Here is an 11,845-nt window from a genome sequence, read left to right as displayed (position 1 = left end):
CTGCCGTGGTTAGTTTGTTTGGCTGGTTAGTACATGTACAAACGGTCTTTTGTGATGTTCTGGAGTTGTGGAAGTTCGTCGCCCCTATTGCAAGTACTTGCGTTGTCGCGACATCATTCGAACACTTTACGATCAGAGCAGAAACAAGTGCTGTAACTTACCCTGGTTATTGTGTAGGCGTCAGCTCTCGAAGTATTGGTCAATGCACGGTGGGAGCCCGTTTTATCTGCGGATGCGTGCTTGCACCAACTCTGACGAAACTCTGATCATTCGGGACCTATGAAAGCAGTGCTGTGTTGTTTTTGTTCCCTGCTTAGTTCGCCTGTTTACATACTCGCCTGAATGTGTGCTATTGTGATTTGTAAGTTTTCCCCCGTTGGTCTGTACCAGATACCTCGCATTCAGCTGCTTGTCACCTGTGGTCGTTTTATAACTGCTGCAGAATTTTGTCCTTAAGTCGAATAAACTTGGGAAGAAAATCGTGAAGCTTTACTCCCGAAAAGCACTTGTACGTCCATAGAATTTACAGTTCAAATGCAACACATATCCTCATTTAAATTTTAGAAGAATTTATAATTTCAGTAAATTGAAATTACAGATAAACAGAATTCAATAAATTGAAGATTTCTATATGCACACCAAATAAGTTCTGCAAAGTAAAACGGTTTGTTACATTAAAGTTCAATATATGGAGGTCTAATTGTACAAAATTGATTGATATAGGGGTTGATTGGATACAGGGTGTGCATATTCACACGCCTGGTTCCTTAGTCAGTCGTTACGTGCCGGTCTACTTGGGCAATAAACCAAGCAACAATGTTAATGTTTTCGAACTGTTAATATATCGGGAGCACACCAAGAAGGTGATCTAAAACCTCCAGGCATATGGTGACTTCCTGTTCCAAAAGAAAAAAAAGTAATAGTAATAATGTGTACAGTGGCATAGCAGAGTAAACAAACAAGAAAGCTGTCTTTTTAAGACAATCCTACTTTTTTTTTTCCTAATTACAGCAGCTGTGCAAGGTGTTCTAGATCAGTTACAATATTTGAAAATTCATTGTGATGGGCCAGTCTGTTTCCCTTAGTGTTATAATGGCCTCATATTCTTGCGAAGTTAATCATATTACTCCTGTATCCTTACTACATTGAACTCCTGAAATGTTTTATCCCGGCCACTGCTCCTGCTGCTTCTGCTTAATAGTTCTCAAGGCAATTATATTGCCCTCCTCTCCCTATTATTCAGGCAGAGAAACAGATCCACATGGCCATCACAAACTAATTTTCACTTGCACATGCCCTGACGTTCAAAACATTGCAGTTGAGCTGGAAGCTAGAGGGAAGCTAGAATTAGCACTAGTGAAATGTGAAGGTTGTTAGCAAAAGTGCCCACAGTGTGTGAGGCCACAGTTTATGCGAAGATAAAAGTTTTGAGAAAGATTGTATAAATTTTGCAGTTGATGTTGTTTTATTAATGCTGCTCTTGCTTTAGTTATCCTTTCTTTTTAGTCACCATATGTGTTAAATGTCGCAGCATTTGATATTATAGCATTGACATATATCAGTGGGGTGGGGGGTCCTCATCTGGATAGTTCATTTCTGATGCATACACTTTGCATGGCTTGTTCGCGTTGCCAACACCTACTGTATTACTTTGCAATTAAAACCTTCTCAATTGTTTTTCGCACAAAAATAAAACAAGCAGTCTGAAAATGTTCCTTTGTATCATGCAATATAGCGCTCCTCTCACCTAAAGCTGTATGTTCTCGAGACACAAGTTAACAGCTACATGTTAGCTGCAAAACCTCTTAAATTTGCAACAATATCGAATATATTGAGACAAAAAAGCTATCTCGGTGAACATATTGCTGCAGATGCTGACCAGCACATGAGTAGTGCTTCTTTTATTACAAACATATAATCACATTGCAGAGAGTGTGTACCACTTAAATCACAATCATTTTATTGAGATATTTTTGTGTCATTTGCATGTGGCAGAAGCAGGAAATAGTAAGCTGACTCTGCCTTAAAGCAAACATATGCATGAGAGAGCGCTTAAAGCATTACTTGTTCAAACCGAGGCTTTGGTGTCTAGATTTCACGACGAAGAGAGTAAAATGTGAAGTCACTTACCCTGTATTCTGAAACCATCTATGACTGGAAGCTTCATTCCACTGAGATGAGCGCAGTGCCACCCCTTGACTGAAGACGACGCTGTGTTTCACAGTAATTGACATGAAGTTTAATTAAAACTAAGCAACCGCCTGTGTCAAGGAGTGGGGCTACTGTGCATTTGAATCCACGTGGAGGGTTGAGTGGAGAATACAGGAGTTAGTCATCTTTACCTATCCTCGAGCCTCTTAAGAGATTTCCTACAAAATTTAAGCTCAGCCTTTCTGTTTTCTTACAGCATGGTTATTACAGGTGGTACAAAACATTCCATTGTACAGTTTCTATAATTCTTTGGGAAAACATCCATCACCTCACTAAACAAGAATAGGCTCAATAGGTTCACTGGTATCATCTATAGTGTTTCCCTCTAAGACCTATTGCTATTACAAGGCATTGCAGACATTCAGTGACGTAGCCAGAAATTCATTTCAGGGAAGGATTCTCCACTGGCCACTACCACTCCCCCATCACCTCTCTCTCTAGCACTATATAAATGTGTGGAGGGTTTTACATCACACCAAGACAAACTCCTAGCACTCCCCGGACAGGAATACTTTAGCAATGAGGATGCACATTTTTACGTTGCCAAAACTTTGCTTAACTTCTGACAAAAGTTTTTCATTGCTAAGACTACGCCTAAAATTATGCTATCATCCTTGTGCTGTTTTTAAAAATGACTATATTAAAAATAACATTTTGTTTACAAATTGATGTATTTGTATAATGTATATTATGACCTTGTTGGTACATTACTTAGGAAAGCGAACCGTGCTAAAAACATGACAGCGCTCTGTCTTGTGTCTTCTTGTTTGCAGCCCAGACTTGTTGCAGCCCAAGTAACAGTGAAAGTCAGCGTTATTTTCTTACCAGATTTGCTAGTGAGTGGTTCAGCCATGGCTGTGTATAAAAGAGAGCGGGCACTATTTTGCAAGTCGCCTATTACTTAATTGCAGGCATTATGGGCATGCTTCCCTGACACCTGCCTATTCTAAAGACTGCAGAGCAGCAAGCACAGCATATGCTATGACGGGGTAGGTGAATCTCGGCTAAGGCAACTGGCCACGGCTATCTGGCGTTGAGCGATCGAGCAGTGATGAGACAATCCCCCTGTGTTCCATAATTTTTCACTTCATTCTTGATGCCCTTAATGCACGTCACCACCCTAGTAGCCCCCTTACCGTATCATCCTCCCCACTCCCTGGAGCTCTCTGAAACTCTTTTCAGCTAATCACTGTCCCACTTTTCAACATTCACGGGGTTGTTGAATGACACAGCATTCTATAACATTCCTATATTTATGTTTCTGTGTGGACATCGAAGCCATTCACCTAGCTCCCATAGTTTGTTGTGGCGGCTTCTTAGCTCCCCTGGTCCAGCACCCCGTCCTTGATATAGATTGCCGCGCGCAAATCAGCATTAATTCTGTAGGCCTTTCTTTCTTGTCCCGTTGTCTCTCCATTTTTTCATTCTTAGCAGTGTGTACAAACTAGCCTGAGAGCAAGCTCTTCTGAAGTTTATTAGCATAATGAAAGTCAGAGTCAATGGAAAGTAAAAGAAGAAAAAAAGAGGTGAGGGGAGTGTTTTTTATGAGTTTTCTAAACAAGCAAGTTGTAATATAAGTAAGTTGTATAATAGCAAGCACCAAGTATGAAAGATTAAAAAAAGCATTTGCACTTCTCGTCTGACGAAATTTACTGTGCTTTTACAGAAATTAAAATCATTGAAAAGGAGGTAAGTGTTTACGTTGAGATACGAGCACGTAATCTGTAAGCCTCGTAAGCTTATGTCAAGTAAAACAACATGAAATCTTGAGAGATTGAGCTTCTTAAGTACACGTGTTATAATAGGAACACCAACCTTCATCAGGATGATAAAAGCACTGTAGATCAAGGTTCTCCACGTAGTGGAAACATTGTTAAATCTGTTAAGATGTGAATGTGGGCAAGTTTGTAACAAAGTTCTAACTTGCTAAAGCACATTACTTTCCTCATCGAACTAATGACTATAGTTTCTTGTACATGTGTCTTGATCACATTCAGCACAACATTATGCATTTTTTGCTTTCTTTAATGCATTCTGTAGCCCCTCAATGGATTCAAGATGCTAGAAACCTATGTTGAACTACAAAGTGCTTGCCATTAAAAAAGACAAGAAGTCAGTTTTTGTGTTAGAAATATTTATTAGTTAGAGAAAGGCTAAAATTTAGTATGAACATTAGCTATGTCTTGAAGTTTTCATCCTACTCATTTTACAGTTGAAGCTAGCTTGCTTCTCAGGTTACTTGTGCTTAGAATTAAAGCACAACAAACAGATGAATGGCTTGCCGGGGCATTATTCACAGAAAGTGGTCACTTTTCTCACTCTCACGTACCGTAGTGTTTGGGCTACTGCTGGTACTGTTGGCCGCATAGCAGCCAGTGCAGTGCCACTGAGTGTCGTGTGCCGATGTGCCAGTTTTTCTTAGCATGTGGACACTTCTCCCATGAGTTTCTTCGATGTTGTCTTGACGAGGGCCGAACAGTGAATGAGCCAGTTCATCTTGAAATTTAATAATTGGCGTAGAGTTTCCTTCAAGCATGCCACGAATGTTCCACGCATTTATGATGGCACATCCAACAAGCAACTCAACAGCTACCTTTCTGTACCATTTGAGTCCTTTTCTAAAGCAGTTGTGGTATAACGTCATTTGGTCGCTATAGTCGACGCCCTTTTTTGCTGCATTGTAATCAAGACCGGCCTGATGTTTCATGATTGGTGCGCCGTCCCTTGTTTTCTTCCCACTGTCCACCAAAGTTGCTTCATATTTGGCGACAGATGTGAGTATCAGAACAGGCCTCTTGTCCATCCACTTCAGTGCCTTCACTCCATTTTTTGGACTGAAGTTCGGTAACACTGCCATTTGCAACCTTTACTTCAGTGAGATCTTTTGGCAGCCCTTTCCTCACTGAGTGAACTGTGCCACGAATGAAAGTGTCTTCCTTTATAAGGCGAAAAGTGAGCGGCAAGCTCATGTAGAAGTTGTCTAGGACAGCGGGCACACAACTTCCTTGTAATTTTGCAGGAGTTTCAAGCATACATCTTCGGCATGTCCGATGCCAATTGTTCAGTCACACTTTCCGGCATATACATCAACCTTTAGCCTGTAACCGTCTTTGGTACATGCCTTGAACAGCCTGACTCTGTAAGAACAAAAGTCTGCCACGCCATGGCACTATTGTTTCATCTATCACAACCTCCTTTCCTGGCTCTAGCACAGTGGCAAAAATTTTGGTTCAATTTCTCTACCAGAGGATGGATCTTAAAGACATGATCCTGCAACTCTGCAACCAGTTAATTGTCCGCAAAATGCCGGAACCTCAAAAGTAGGTAAAAGGCGGTCACGGCTCCTATTTTGATGAATGAGTTCAACACCATACAGGTTACTTTTTGCCCAGTAGTGACTCAGATAGGAAGATGGACGAGATTAATACAAATTGGTATTCCAACAAATGCTTTCGTTTGTTGGAGATTGGTTTCCATCCAATTTTTCAACTTTGATTTAGATTTGGGAGTAGGAAGACAGAGGAGACCAATACAAATCAGTATTCGAATAAATGCTTTAATTTCTTTGGCATTGGTTTCCGTCCAATTTTTCAAGCGTGATTTAGATTTAGGAGTAGTTGGCTTCAACACTTGTTGTGTGAACCTGTTTGTTTCATTGACCTTCATTTGCCAAATTTCATCCGTAATAAACAGTGAACATGGGGCATAACGGCTAGATGGCAACTGAATGATAGTGGGCGGCCTAGAGTGTGGTGTCGCACAAGGCGAAGTGGTTGTTGCCGGTGTCCATTTCTCTAGAGATGGGCTGAGACAAATGAGAGCATTGTATCCTGAATCATTCACCTCAGAATCATCAGTCAGGTCTGACTCTCCATTCGACATGCTGGCTGAGGTCTGTGATGGTTCGTAAACACTATCTTTGTCACTGATTTCACTGTCCACTGCTGAACATCTGACACTGAAGCACTTGACTCATCCGCTGGTGATCGCGAAGTTGCTGGTGCATTCTTCTGGCCCAAAACTAAGTTAATTTGCTTCCTCTGCATTATGCTTTCTTTTTTTTCATCCATAAGGGGCATGAGGATCTATCTATTAGACACGCTGAAAAGTTTGGGAGTAGCAAGAAAAATGCAGGTACTTATATTCCAATGGCATGTATTTCAAAAACTGCTGCGAAAGTTTGCAAGAAACCCAACTGAGAAATGTGCTGCCACTCCACTCTCCGAAACAAACATGCCACCCCATGTCCAATGCAATAAATATATATATTAGTTGCAGTTTCAAACCTCAGATGGCAACACAAGAGCGAGAATTCTTGCATGTAGGTCACTGCTGAGTCACGCCACACACAGCATAAAAACGTTTTCATTGAGTGCATTGTGGATTGCCAGTGGGTCATAGCATTTAACATCAGACAAGTAGTCTACTGGCTATCTATAACCTCACACAACAAAAATCGTACCTCTGAGTTCAAGTGTCATAATGTTATCGCAGCAGCAAGCAGATGAATGCCCGTAACTTTGCTGCTGCATAGGAGCACAGGCTGTGCTGTGATGGCACTCAGAGTAACACGTGACTTAGATTCAAGGCAGCATCAGTTATTTGTTGAATCTGTTGCTTCAGTGGACTAATTAAAGTTTAGAGAAATAATGAAAAATACAACCCGAATGTCTGGGTGCTTTTGTTTTACTTCGCACTGTAGCAAGAGAGATGAATTTCCGTTTCGTCTCCTTTTTCCGACGTTTGCACGCGCGCAGAGAACGAAACTATACGTCATCGTCTACTGTGTTCCAGCATTGCGATCATGCATGCTCTTTTATCCTCTCGCGTTTGCCTCAGTGCTGGGGCACTGACTTATACCGCTAATCACGTGTTCTCGTGTAGAGCGCGCATTATCGTCCGCTACAGGAAACGAGACAAGCGCAACAGCTCGCGCGACACCGTCACCGGAAGTCTACGTGCCGGTGACGGTGAAGACAAGAAGACGGCAGGGTATACCCGCCGCGCGACCCCTCGGCTCCGGTATGGGAGAACGCAGTGAAGGAAATTTGCTTACACAGGCGAAACGGGGAATGTCGAGAGAGTGTTTATATAGGCGGCGACGCTCGCCTCCTGAAATCATGTGTTCGCGGCACTTCAATCATTCTCTATGTGCTGTTAATGAACCAATTTGAAAAATGCTTGCGGTAGAACACTTCTTAGAGGGCACGTAACAACTTTCAGCGTGTAACCAAAATTTGTTATGTAGCCTGTGAGGGGCCCTTTAAAACAAACTCGGTAAAAATCGGGTGTACCGTGGGATGTTGTTACAGCTGCGTCGAGCTTCACAGCCCTCTACACAAGCATTGCTGTGAAGCCTGTGGCAGAAATAGAGTTTTATTAAATCAAAGGACTGCATAGAACGCGCTCTCGTGTTGTGCTACGTGAATTAAATCATTCGTTTCCTGCCTACACAAACGTTTGCATCTCGAGTGGATTTCAAGCACACCGTATAATAACGTGCAGTTCCGTCGTGCTTCGCAGCACTATACACAAGTACTGCCGTAAAGCTAGTGGCAAAAGTACGATGTCATGAAACCAGATCAATGCATATACCACGCTCTTTTGGTGCGCTGCGTGAATGGAAACATTGCTTGCCTGCCTGCACAAACGTTTGCATCTCGAGTTAATATCAAACAAACCATATAATATGTGCAGTTTTGTCGAGCGCTTCACCACACTGCATGCAAGCATTGCCGTAAAGCCTGTAGTATAAATAGGGTTTCATGAAGTCAAATTAATGCGCAAACCTCGCACTTGTGGTGTACAAGGTAAACAAAGAATTCGTTGCCATGTCTCCGCAGTAGTTGGTCACGTTGATTTGTGTGAGCATATTGGTTCATGTGCCCCATCTACCTCTGTGATGAGAAAATAAGAATATCAGCTGCTATATGTGTTGATGCATATGCTTTTTATTACAAGGTGTAGGAGCAGTACATCTTACTGCATGAGTAAACCACTCATGGAAACAGTACGTTCCTTGAACATTGTAGCTATTTAATAGCCTAGGAAGCGCGCTATATTGGAAGTTGCAATTTTTTTTTCTGTTCGCAAAATTCAATAACTCAATACATATGCTTTTGCTAAAAGCAAAAAAATAATAAATTTCGCAATGATATGTGTGCTGCGTCAGTAAGTTAAGTAGGCAGCACATAATCAGGCTAAACCAGAGGAATATCTGCAGGTAGGGATTTATACAAATGTACAGAGTATTTAAAAAAAAATGTTTTCTCAAATGTTTTCAGTGTGGAGTAAGGAGTTGCATATGCGTCCAGCGCTGATTTCCAGCGCTTAATTTTTGTTGCACCTTGATGTAACAAAGACGTAACACTGAGCACTCTATTTTGTTACATCAAAGTTTTTTTTTTACAATGCAACACTGCATTCTACTATACGTGCCGCTCATGCGCCCCAAAATTTTGGCCCCTCTAAGGAAGTCACTGTTCTCTAAGTTTCGCCCGAAACTTAGATATCGCTACTTCCAATTGACACTCCTGAAACCAGCAGCCACGTCGGCTTGCCGCCTTTACACCGGCCGCAAATTACTTTTAAAAAATGTGGCACGCGCGGGCCGTGTATATGCACTCTGCTGCGCGCGGACAGCCATATGCACGGGCACGGCCAGGCAAGAGACGTCGCGCGCTCTCTGACCCTAGCGCGCACTTGATCACGGGACGTGGACAGCGCGCATAAAGCTGCCATCCTTCTCGGCTCACAATCGCACCCTTTCATTCGCAATTAACCACAGCATGTGGGATGCAACGGAGCACTATAATTTTTGTCACACTTGGACTTTAAACCAAACATCAGAGCGATGGCGAAAATTCGCTTAGGGTGTCCAAAAATTGCTATCGCAATAATACACTATGGAGAAAGGTATTATGTAAATTATCTGTGGATGGGTCGAAATCCCCTAATTTCCCAAACACGCACCCATCCACTGGCACGCTGCACACATGGATCCCGCGCGGCACGCTGCATCATTAAGGCGTATCGTTCTTCGCTAGCTCTATGAACATTTATGCAGTAGTCACTTGGCGAGAAGCTTATTTTCCAACCTATGCGCAAGTGTCGTAGCTGAATTTCGAAAGTACACGGACCATATATATGTTGGCAAAATAATCGGAACTTAGACTCGCCAAAATTATAATTAGCTGCTCACTTGAACTCATAAGAATATACCACTCAGCCGAGCTCACTCGGGCTCAAACTCGCCAAAATACTGCTCAGCTGGGCTCACTCAGACTCATGGGATGATCTCAGGGAGTTGACTCATCAGTGAGTTTGCCAGCGTATGATGTGTGCTGAACCACAAACCTGGCTTTCTTGAATAAAAACAGTTGGTCGCTGCAGCATATGGATGCACATAAGTGTAATTCAGAGAGCGCGGCATTGTAAAGGCTGCCACAGTTACCATGCCATGCTGCAGCTCATTTCAATCATGTCAAATGCAATACCCCTGCCAGCTTTTAGTCAGTCGATCAAATGCGATTGCTATTTATCTCATCACAACACCTCATTTTCCTGCCTAAGGCTTTGGGTGAATTTTCCTTGGCATCCATTTTGTTACTCTAACAGGTTACCAGTTATCTGTTGCCTATACGAAATTTGAAGTTGTGCACATGTCATGTGGACTCCATGCCAAACTCGTAGTACTGCATGCGTTTTTGCAGTTAGGTCTAGAGTTACAGAATCGCATGTGGGAGTTACTTTAGTTAGCAGCTGTAGCTTTGGAACAAACACGTGCATGAGAGTGTGCTTAAGTGTTACCTGTCAAGACTGGGAGCACCAAGGCAACTTGTGCAGTAAAGGCATGGGCAGTATGAGCCCACAGATTTTACTAAGTGTGGCTGAGGTGATGCGTCTAGATTTCACTATGAAGAGAGCCAAATAAAAGGTTGCCTATCCATCATACCTATTCTGGAGCCTTTTCTTGAGCTTTTCTAAAACATTAAGCTCAGCGTGTACACTTTATCACAGCATAATTATTACATGTGATATAAAACATTGTATTGTGCAGTTTCTCAAACTCTTCGTGAAGGCATCTATCCATACATTAAACAGGAATAGGCTCAATGTTGACATATCTCCACAGTAGGATCTCCAGGACCTCGTACTGTCACAATGCATCACAGACATTATTTAAGTGAACTCCAGAAGTGAAGCTCTTCGTTAACATTGGCTAAAATTGTATTTTTATATAGCAAAGTGATCATGCATAAATCTGTATGTCATGACAGAACACTTTGTTTCTCACGGACTTTAGTTTACAATTGTTTTCACGATCAGGAAAATTGTGCAGTGTGCTAGTTGATTCAACATACTTAACACTGTTGTGCGGAGTGACGAAGGGACAGGACTTGAGCGAGAAAACAATAGACACCTGAGCACAAACTATCAACTGGTGATTATCACAAGGCAATGATTCTGCTGAAAAGTAGGAACCAAAGGAAAAGACAAGTCGTGGAAGCATACAACCTCAAGGTGGACCCACAGGGCTCATGTGTCAGCCCGCCGTCTAATTCACTCAGCAATAAAGAGATTAGCATAATCACTGACAATAGAGGGTGTAGGTAGACCGGGAAGAGGACTCCTGTGCATGCGTGTAGGCTTTATGTACGCTTCACTTGCAGAAAAATAAACCAGCTCATAGTTTGCGCTCAGGTGTCATGTGTTGTTTTCTCGCTCAAATCCTGACCCTTTATCGCTCTGCGCAACAGTGTTAAGTTTTCAGGTTGTTCACTATGTGATGTAGGAAGGGTAAAATTGATGGGAAATCCCAATATTCTCGGGCATATCGCGAAAAATATGGCCCAAGTCAAGTGTCATTTTAGGCTTCACTGTCCCCTTATATAGGGCAAATAGTAATAGTTTGAATTCTATGGACGCTGGTTGCTTTTTCTGACTTAACCTAGGCAGTGCTCAGCTCTCAGTTGAAAGGAACAGGTAAACAGGAGGACTTGCCACATAAGCAGAAGGTAGCACTCCAGACTTAAGCTTAATATACTGCGTGGTTCCACAGCCCTAGGGGGCTAGTCTGTAAGTGTTGACTAAGTGGACTGTCCATTCCAGTACACGCTGAATGAATAGAGCACGAGAGCCCATGGTGATGATTGCCACATGCTCTACCAGCTTATAGCTCTACCTAATCAGTGTGTGCCGAAACAGTCCACTTAGTGGATTCTTACAGAATCCTTCCCTAGACTGATGTTTATGTTGGTAGGTTGCAAGTATTGCACTTTCTTTCCTTTGATGTGGGCAGTTCCCACATATGGATGCAATTTAACATATTGTATTCATATTGCCTTTGGTCTATACATATCTAATTCATGCTTATAACCAGGCCTACAAGCTCTTGTCCTGCATATTTATATAGCCTTCTCATTGGAGAATGGAGTCATTTTCCATTATACCCTCAAGCACTTGAAGTAGACACTGCAATAACCCCAAGGGAGGGGGGACAGTAACGCAAAAACCTTACTGGGCTTGTGGTGCTGCTGAAGGATGCACACATACCATTTATGCTAAAATTCCCAGCAGACATTCCAAAGTTTGTACGAGTTCGACTTTAGCTGGCTAAACTGAATGATTCATA

The sequence above is a fragment of the Dermacentor albipictus genome, chromosome 3 (genome assembly GCF_038994185.2).
Source record: "Dermacentor albipictus isolate Rhodes 1998 colony chromosome 3, USDA_Dalb.pri_finalv2, whole genome shotgun sequence".
Lineage (NCBI taxonomy): Eukaryota > Metazoa > Arthropoda > Arachnida > Ixodida > Ixodidae > Dermacentor > Dermacentor albipictus.
The sequence above is the reverse complement of the archived record's forward strand: the minus strand, read 5'-3'. Positions refer to the sequence as shown.